The 10119-nt window shown below is 35.4% G+C and overlaps 1 protein-coding gene across 1 annotated transcript in view; it reads right to left on the reverse strand.

The window, feature by feature from the left end:
- The window catches only part of LOC101683805, a 60815-nt gene extending 52878 nt beyond the window's left edge, over positions 1-7937 (reverse strand). The window contains exon 1 of the mRNA XM_004761475.2: positions 7827-7937. The gene's annotated coding sequence lies outside the window, so the exon portion shown is untranslated. The remainder of the gene's footprint in view (positions 1-7826) is intronic.
- Between the last annotated feature and the right edge of the window lie 2182 nt (positions 7938-10119).

Raw genomic sequence — 10119 nt, forward strand, 5'->3', positions numbered from 1 at the left:
AAGGAACAACTGAGTAACTATGAAACATAACTACATTCAGAGAAAACCAGTAATAGGGAGACCAGCCAACACGGTTATGTGATTCTCTCCAGAATTGCTTTGCAGTATGGAAACAGGAGCAAAATTAAAATTAAAAATAAATAGTTCTCTCCATTAATGCTTGCAAACATTTTAAATTCCATAGGTGAGTCATACCACAGGAAAGAAAGTAACGTCTTTAATTCAGTATTTCACATTTTGGAAAAGCACAGAAATGGACTGTTCTCTGGACAGGATTCTTTTTTTTTTTTTTTAAAGATTTTATTTATTTATTTGACAGACAGAGATCACAAGTAGGCAGAGAGGCAGGCAGAGAGAGAGAGGAGGATGCAGGCTCCCCACTGAGCAGAGAGCACGATGCGGGGCTCAATTCCATGACCCTGAGATCATGACTTGAGCAGAAGGTAGAGGCTTAACCCACTGAACCACCCAGGGACGCCCAGGATTCTTTTATTAGTGGTTTAATTCATCTTTTCCTTAAAAAAGAAAAAACAACAACCTTTTCTCACGTTTGTGAATCGGTTTATTAAAGTGTTAAAATGAGGAGGTCACATATCTGAGACATATCTGAATTCAAATGGGTTGACTAACTCCAGGTGATAATAGTAGAGCCAATGTTTTGCATTTCACCATCATATCTTCATCTTTTAAATTCAAAATTTTTCCTTATCTATGGTTAGAAAAACAAGATAGAAAAAATATATTCCCTTCACATTACCTCAAAAGACCTCTGATTAGCATAAAACCAATTACATCAAATGGCAATGTGCTACTTTGATTCTTCTGGCTTCTACAATGCTATATTACATCATGATCATGATAGACATCACACCCTTTATCAAACCCTATTATAGCTTTCTGTTTGGAATCTTCCACTTCTTCCTTATGTCTTCAAGTTCTAAATTGTTAGCCTGGTATCATCTTCCTTATCCAAAGTTACTTTATCCTTTGGCCACTTAAAAAAAAAAAAAAAAAAAAAAAAGCCAAAACTGTATTTTGTTCACCATGGCACAAAACTTGACACGTGGAAAACTTTAATTTTTTGTAAACAATTTTCAGTGCTCATGAAAAGTGTTTTTGGTGCAGAAGACCAAAATATAAGGTCTTCTCTTATTGGTGTCTATGGCTCACATACATTTAGCTGATTAAGTCTTTGCTTGGACTTCTTTCTGGCTCTGTGCAAAAGTGGTGATTAAAAAGAACAGCCAAGTGAAGCACTTCTAGCATGGGAGAATGGGAGAGTAAGTACCTCTGAAAATTTACTCCTCCACAAAAGCACCTCTGAAAAAGTGGGAACATGGGCAAAAATTGTAAATATCAACTTTTTTGTAACTATGTAAATAACCAAAGGCTTTCAACAATCTGAGCAATGTTACTTCAAGAAAAATGACTAAATCTCAAGAACAGTAAATTTTGTGACATTTGAATTTGTGTTATTCCTATTCTTCTCTCCCATGATAGGTCTTTAAACTAGTGAGTAGTCTTAGAACCTACGAAAACCAGCAGAATAACAGCCCCTGGAGGGAACAAAATGAGTCTGGAGTTGCCAAAAAAGCCTCACCCCAGAACACTGTTCATATATTAGATTTATTTGTCAGCTCCCTGGAAGAATCCCATTCACAGAGCTTATCTTTATAAGATATAATTCAAAATTTCTGCAGTGAGGAAATATCCATATCACCTGGATATTTGTCAAAAATAAAAGTCTTAGAAGAAAATTACATGAAAATAGTCTGTCAACCAAAAAAATAACTTAGAGAAATTAAATTCCTAGAAAGATACAACCCATAAAAACTGATTCAAGGAGAAACAAAACTCTGAGTAGACATATAACAAACAAAGACATTGAATAGTACTATATACATGCTAAGACCTATGATTTTACTCATAAGTGGAATCTAAAAAACAAAATAAACAAACAAAACAAAACAGAACTAATAGATACAAAGACCGGATTGGTGGTTACCAGAGAGAAGGGTAATTAAAGAGTGAGCAAAATTTGGTAAAGGGGGTCAAGAGGTACAAAAGTTCAATTATAAAATAAATAAGCCATGGGAATACAATGTATAGCATGGTGATTATAGGCAATAATATTGATTCAAGTATTTTAAAGTTGCTAAGAGAATTAATATTAAAATTTCTCATCACAAGAAAAAAAAATGTGAAACTTTGTAAGGAGACAGATGGTTACTAGTCTTACTGTGATCATGTCACAGTTTATACAAATATCTAATTCTTGTGCTGTATACCTGGAACCAAAAAGCCCACACCTAGTTAGATAACTTCAGTGATAAATTCTATCCAACAATTAAAGAAAAATTAATGCCAATTCTTACAAAGCTTTCAAAAAATATAAAATATGAGAAAACTTCTCCCCCCAAAATAACTCATTTTATAAAATCAAAACTAAGATATCAAGGTTGTAATGAGCACTGGGTGTTATACGCAACTAATGAATCACTGAATGCTATATCAAAAACTTATGATGTACTATATGCTGGGTAACAGAATATAATAAACAATATAATAAATAAGTAAACAAGTAAATGCTGATTTCATGCTCCTCCCAAATATATATATATATATGTATATATATACATATACATATATATAAATGTCAAAACTAGATGAAGATGTCAGTTAAGGAAAACTACAGACCAATATTGTTGATGAATACAGATGCAAAAATCTTCAATAAAATACTAGCAAATGAATACAGCAATATTTAAAAAAAAAAAAATCACACCACATGGAAAGCAGTATTTATTCCAGGAATGCAAAGTCAGTTTAACATACAAATGGCATGAGATTAATTAATAAAATGAAGAACAAAACCACATGATTATCTCAATAAACAGAGGAAAAATTTTGATAAAACCCAACCACTTTCCTAAGAAAAAACACTAAACAAAACAGAATACATGAAACCTCTTAAACCTTTTGAAGGACACCTACAGGAAACCCATAGGTAACATCATATTTAGTAGTGAAAAGCTGAATGTTATCCCCCTAAAGTAAGGAACAGTACAAAGATATCTGCTCTCACAAGTTATATTCAACATTGAAAGTTTTATTCAGGACAAACAGACAAATAAAACAAATAAAGGACTCTCAGACTTGGATAGAAGCAGCAAAACTATCCTTGTTTTGAAAATCATATTCATATGATCTTGTATATAGACTATCATAAAGAATCCACAATAAATTAGAATAAAACAAGTTGAGCAAACTTGGAGAAAACAAGATTAAAAGTAAAAGATCACTTGAGTTCTACCCATTAGCAATGAACAGTTTAAAAACAAAATTAAGAAAACAATTCCAATGACAATAGCATCACATGAACACACACAAATAACAATATATATAACAAAAGAAATTAAATACATGTACCTGAAAACTATAAAGTAGTACTGAAAGAAATTTTTTTTAAAAAAATCTACCAAGGTGGAAAAACATCTCATTTTTCAGGGATTGAAAGACAATTATTAGTGAGATAATAATACTTCCCTAATCAACCTACAGATTCAATGTAATCCCTAATCAAATCCTACCTGGCTTTTTTTGTAAAAATTGACAGGTTGATCTTATATTTTTATATAGAAATTCAAAGGACCTGAAACAGCCAAAATTATCTTAGAGAAAAACAAAGTTGGAGGTCCCATATTTCACTAAGCTATAGGGATCAAAACTGTGTCATACTGGCTTAAAGACATGCATCTAAAAAAAAAAAAAACCACACACTTTTGATCAATTGATTTTTACAAAAGCGTGCTAGACACTGTAATGGGTGCAAAGAACAATCTTTTCAAAACATGGTACTATGACAGCTGGATATCTACATTGAGGAAATCAATTTGGATCCCTAACTCACACCATATACAAAAATGAACTCAAAATAGAGCACAGACTTAAATGTAAGAGCTGAAACTGTAAGACTCTTGGAAGGAAATGGGGATAAATTTTTGTGATCTTGGGTAAGGAAGAGTTTCTTAAATACTGACAACAAAAACAGAAACAACAAGGGAAAAATAAATTGAGCTTCATCAAAATTAAAAACTCTTATGTTTCAATTAACAACATCAAAAAAGTGGTAACTGGACCCAAAAATGAGAGGAAATATTTATAGATTTATAGATTATTATAGAAATATTTATAGATTTATTATATTTAATAAGGGATTTGTATTCAAAATACAAAAAAATCTTAACTCAATAATGAAGATACAAATACCTCAACTGAAAAATAGGTAAAGGAACTGATGCCTTGAAGAAACATATATATATATATATATATGGCCAATAAACACATGAGAAGATGCTCAAGATGTTCAATATCATGGTAACCATCAGGGAATGTCAAATCAAACCTGCAACAATACCACTTTGTATCCACTAAAATGAGTCAAAAAAAAAAAAAAAAAGATGATAACAAGTGTTACCAAGAATATGGAAAAATCGAGGCATCTGGGTAGCTCAGCTGTTAAGTGTCTGCCTTTGGCTCAAGTCATGATCCTGGGGTCTTGGGATCTAGTCCCACATCAGGCTCCCTGCTCTGTGGGAAGCCTGCTTCTCCCTCTCCCACTACCCCTGCTTGTGTTCCCTCTCTAGCTATGTTTCTTTCTGTCAAATAAATAAATAAAATCTTAAAAAAAAAAAAGAATATGGAAAAATTGAAACCCTCATACATTGCTGGTAGAATTATAAAATGGTAGAGCCACTTTGGAGAGCTGTTCCTCAAAAGGTTAATGATACAGTTGTCATAGGACACAGCAATTCCACTCTCAGTTACACATCCAAGAAAAATCATAACATATGTTCATGCAATAACTTGTACACAAATGTCAACAAAAAGCATTATTCAAAATCATCAAAAAGTAGAAATAATTCAAATGTTTATCATGTGATAATTATCACATGGTATTTGTACAAACAAATATGGTATATCCATACAATGGAATACTATTCAGCCATTAAAAGAACTACTAAATACTGCAACATGAATAAATCTTTAAAAGATGCTATGATAAGGAAGCCACACAGAAAAGACCACATATTGTGTTATTCCATTTAAATGAAATGTCCAGATTAGCCAAACCATAGAGACAGAAAGTAAACTAATAACCATCAGGAACTAGAAGGGGAAGTAGTGCACAACAACTAACAAAACAGGGTTTCTATTAGTGCAATAAAAGTATTCCATGAATAGATATCATATGGTTGCACAACTCTGAATATACTCAACCTCACCGAACTGCACACTTTAAAATGATACATTTTATAATATGGTTATTATATATCGATTAAATTGTTTTTTAAAAAGGAAGAAGATCCAAGTATCTCAGATAGTTAAGAGTCAAAGGAAGAGGTGACAGCTTGGGTGATGGGATCATGACAAATCTGGCTGAAGGTCTATCTTTTCAGAACCTCACTAATTAAGACATGGAGATGGTACAGAGTGACAAGAGACAAAACTATGAGCATAGGCTGAGGATACTTAAAGGACTTGAACAGTGTTATGTATGCGGTATAGAGCTCAAGAAAGAGTTCTAGTGAGCAGGTGATGGTGACCTGATTTCATAAATATCATCATGAGAATAAATCAATAATAAAATAGAGCACCAAGCACACAGACAGTACATTGGAAAACAACATAAAGGAATTAAAATACATGTCCTCTGGCTTTACAATTCTTTAATAACCACAAAGAAAAAAGTGCAGCCATAGTGAAAATTTTTTTTTTAAGTTTTCTTTTCAATGCAATAAATCTTAGGAGAGATCAGCAGGAATTGGAATCAACAAACTATTTTAAAAGCCACACACAACACATGAACTCAAACTAGGACTTAAAGGGTGAATGGGATTATGACAAACTGAGGAGAGGAATTACCAGAGGTCAAAGTATGAGAAGTTCAAATGCCTATGCCAAACCACAACAAATCTGGATATAGTCATGCACAAAGATAATTTCTTACCTCCAGCCCTACCCCATTCAAAACTACAAGGTCATCAGAGTAATATTACTAAAATGGCTTTATCTTTTTTTTTTTTAAAGATTTTATTTATTTATTTGACAGAGAGAAATCACAAGTAGTTGGAGAGGCAGGCAGAGAGAGAGAGAGGAGGAAGCAGGCTCCCTGCTGAGCAGAGAGCCCGATGCGGGACTCCATCCCAGGACCCTGAGATCATGACCTGAGCCGAAGGCAGCGGCTTAACCCACTGAGCCACCCAGGCGCCCCCTAAAATGGCTTTATCTTGGCTTTGATGTCTCCATTATAAAGTTCACTTACCTGATTAGGAATCATGGCATACCCAAGTCTTTAAAGACTTCCAATTTTCATCTTTCAGCTCTCCACCCCCAGCAAACCTTGCCCCTAATCCAGCTCCTATCCCAACCAACCCTCTTTCCAGGAACACTCAAATAAATACTCAGCAATCTCCAAATCTGTTTTTGTTTTGTTTTGTTTTGTTTTGTTTTTTCACATGCCTCTGTCACTGCCTTGGTGTTCATGTTTAACTATCTAAAATACTCTGCTCATCAACATGCTGCTTATTCTCTAATGTCAAGCGGAGTTAACACCTTCATCAAGTCTTCCTGAGCCTTCCTCTATTTGTTTATGCTCAGATAGTAATAGGCCTCTCAAGGCTGTTTCCACATTTCCTGCAAACTGCTTTGCTGTTTCTTCTTCAGCTCCCTTCACTTTATCTCCAATACTTGCCGTTGGAGCGTCCAAAGGCTGAGATCTTTGGCCTCTTCTCTCACTCACTCCCTTAGTAACATGCATAGCATGTTAGATGATGATGATAATATAATTTGTTGCCTCACTCGCCTCCAGGTCCTTACTAAAATGATGTGCTATTTTAAAGCTACATTTCTAATATGCGATCTCAACTCTCCATACTCAACTTTTCCTATTTATTTGTTCTCCATCACACTCATTGCCTTCTAACATACTCTGTATTTGACCTATTTATGGTTCATCATCTGCCTTGTCCATGAGAAAGTATTTCACTGGGAAATTATACCTCAATAAAGAAGAGAAAGGAAAAAAGAAATAAAGTCTCCAAAAGGGTACAGATTTTTGCTTGTTTTGTTGATTACTGTATCCCTAACATTAAAACATTGCCTGGCACTTAGAAAAAACTCGATAATTTTATGTGACAAAGCACATTGGTTATAGAAGTCAATTCCTAATGTGAGTTGAACTCATTCTCTTGGGATATAATAGGAACGTATACATGATTTCTGTCAAACTTTCACTTCACTGAATCCTCATATTCCTAACTTTCATGTTTTCTCAGGAGAGAAACAAACCATTCTATACTTCAGTTGATAACATATTTTCAATGTGGATAACTAACAAATCAAGGAAGTTTAACTTAATCTCTTCATTTTCTCATTATGTAATTGACTTATTACACCAGTAGTGCAAAGAAGAATTTGATACAAGGTTATTAAGTTTATAATTAGCATAAATGGTATTTATATACTGCCACGAAGCTGACCACACACAATCCTGCAGAACTGAAAACACCGAAGGAATGACAGCCAGATACCTGATAGAGTTAACGGTGAATTAGGTTCAACCCGATACATAACAACTAAGGACAAGATGGCTGGCTAATGGAGGAACCAAAGCCTCACCTTTAGTACTACCCAAAGACTAAGCGAAGATACGGGGCAACAATGGACTCCCTAACTATGAACTGCAGGATTTGGCAGCCTGACTGGCAGCACTGGATAACCAGACCTCCCCCACTCAAGAGCCTTCCCAGTGAAAGAAACTCTACCTGGTACAGCACAGAGGAGCAGGCCTCCTTCCGCTCAGCCTCTGGAGGGGGCACGCTCAAGATGAACGGAAGGAGCAGAGCCAGGCATGCCCAGTTCCTCCCCTCCCTCAGATCCACCAATAAAATGAAGTCCTTTCTCCTTGCTGGGGGAGGAGCCAATGAGAAAGGTGGGTAGAGAATAACGGAAGTGTTAGGAGAAAAGACTTCCCCTGGGGAATTGGAGGACCAGTATAAAAGGATTCCTCCCAATAGGGATCCTCAGTCTTGGCACCTGGTATCGTCAGTGCCGCCTTTACAGAGAATATTTAGAAGAAGGTCTCCAGTGCCCTAAAGGATGGGTGGAAAAATGAGGGCACCCACTTTCTCTTCACCCTGAAATTTGCCTAGAGTGGAAACTGGAGGCTTCCATAGTACCGACTACTGTGATCTCAAAGATCAGTCCAGATGGCCCCATCTTCTTTGAAATATTCTGTAAAAACAAACAAAAAAACAAATTCCATTTCCCCTGCAATTAGAATTCTTTTTTCTATAGTGATTTTAAGTTTTCTTTATTATCCACTGCTAATTTTTCTCACAGCTTCCAACAGCTCTTGTTTCACTTTTTACGTACTTGGACCTCTTTTTCAAGATACCTCTTGGTCTTTGCTTTACCTGACTTCACTCTGACCCTGCTTAACTGGCCCTCCCGGCGGGCAGCACACCTCTCATCCTGGCACTTGGGTTGGCCATCATCTGGGGAACTGCTTTCAGTTTTCTCTAGTGTTAGATCTACTATTTCCAGATCCCATGTTTTCCACTCTTTTTCTTGAATTAACTAATTTTAGAGTCACTACCTAAAAATTAGAGAACGGGAAAGAAACTTTTAAACCTTACTTATTTGAAAGTGACAATGTATTATTCTCTCAAGTTCTTTATAATTTGTGGATAGAGTATGAAGGTTGAAAATCATTTTCATCACAGTTTTTAAGTTATTTCTCCTTCGGATAGCTGTTGAAAGATCTGATGCTATTCTTAGCCGTAATAATTTGTATGTTACCTGTTTGTTTTCTTTTGTGGAGAACTATAGAATTTTCTCGTTATTCTTGTGGTCTGAATTTCATGAGGCCGTACCTTGGTTTGGATCTATCTTACTTGTTACTTTCTTTTCTTTCTTTTAATTAACTATATTAGTCTCCTAAAAGGCGCTTTCTCTCCTCCACCCACCCACCTCGGCTTGGGTTTGGAGGGGATTTGGGGGTGTTTTGAGTTGCTTGGGTTTTTTTTTTTTTTTTAGAAAAAGAGAGAGAGAGTGAACATGAATGGATGGGAGGAGGGGAGAAAGAATCCCAGGCAGGCTCCACGCTCAGCACAGAGCCCAATGTGGGGCTCAGTCTCATAACCCTGAGATCATGACCTGAGCTGAAATCAAGAGGCAGATGCTCAACCGACTGAGCTACCCAGGGACCCTTCAAATGTCACTTTCAATCTGGACATTCATAGTTTTCATTAATGGAAATTGTCTTGCATTATTTTGTTATGAAATTTTCTTCCCATTTTTCTCTATACTATCCTTCTGGATCATCTTTTATTTAAACATTAAAACTAGTGGATCAATCCTTCATTTTTCTTGTCCTTTCTTTTAACCTTTTATTAGATTTTTTTTCTGAGATTTTATCTGAGATTTTTCCTTGATTTTATCTCTAATCAGTATAGTGGTTTTTTTCCTTGATTTTATCTGAGATTTTTCCTTGATTTTATCTCTAATCAGTATAGTGATATTTTTTCAGATACCAAGTCTTTATTTTCTAAGATTTTATTCTTAATGTCCAGTCTTTTCTTTATTTAAGCATCTAGTTCTTATTTTATGATAATAGCATCATTTTGTCTCTCTAAGGGTGTTTTTGAGAGTTTTTGTCTGATTTCTGGGTTGCTTCTATTTTTTGTCAAGTTCTTTTTTTCTGTTTGTTGGAGGAATTCCCCAACTGGCAAGTGATCCTTGATGGCTCATTCATATGTTAAGGTAATGTACTTTAAGGATTATTCAAAACTTCATGAGAGGGCAAAGCTTTTTGAGAGCATACATTTCACTGTGGGGTTTGGGTGGCTAGCTAGGTTTTTTACTAGGTCGTACACAAATGTTAATAGGAATAGGTATTTTCTCCATGGCTCTTCAATTTCCCCACAGAAAGATCCTAACAATTCTTGCCTCAAGGAGAAGGTGACTGCCGATTTTCTGGGATTTGAGCAGGGGATGTTTGTGGGGGAGGATGTTCTCATCATTCATGGTACACACTTTCACTTAATCTGTTCTGCT

Source organism: Mustela putorius, unplaced genomic scaffold (assembly GCF_011764305.1).
Source record: "Mustela putorius furo isolate JIRA1106 unplaced genomic scaffold, ASM1176430v1.1 tig00003834_pilon_pilon_pilon, whole genome shotgun sequence".
Classification (NCBI taxonomy): Eukaryota; Metazoa; Chordata; class Mammalia; order Carnivora; family Mustelidae; genus Mustela; species Mustela putorius.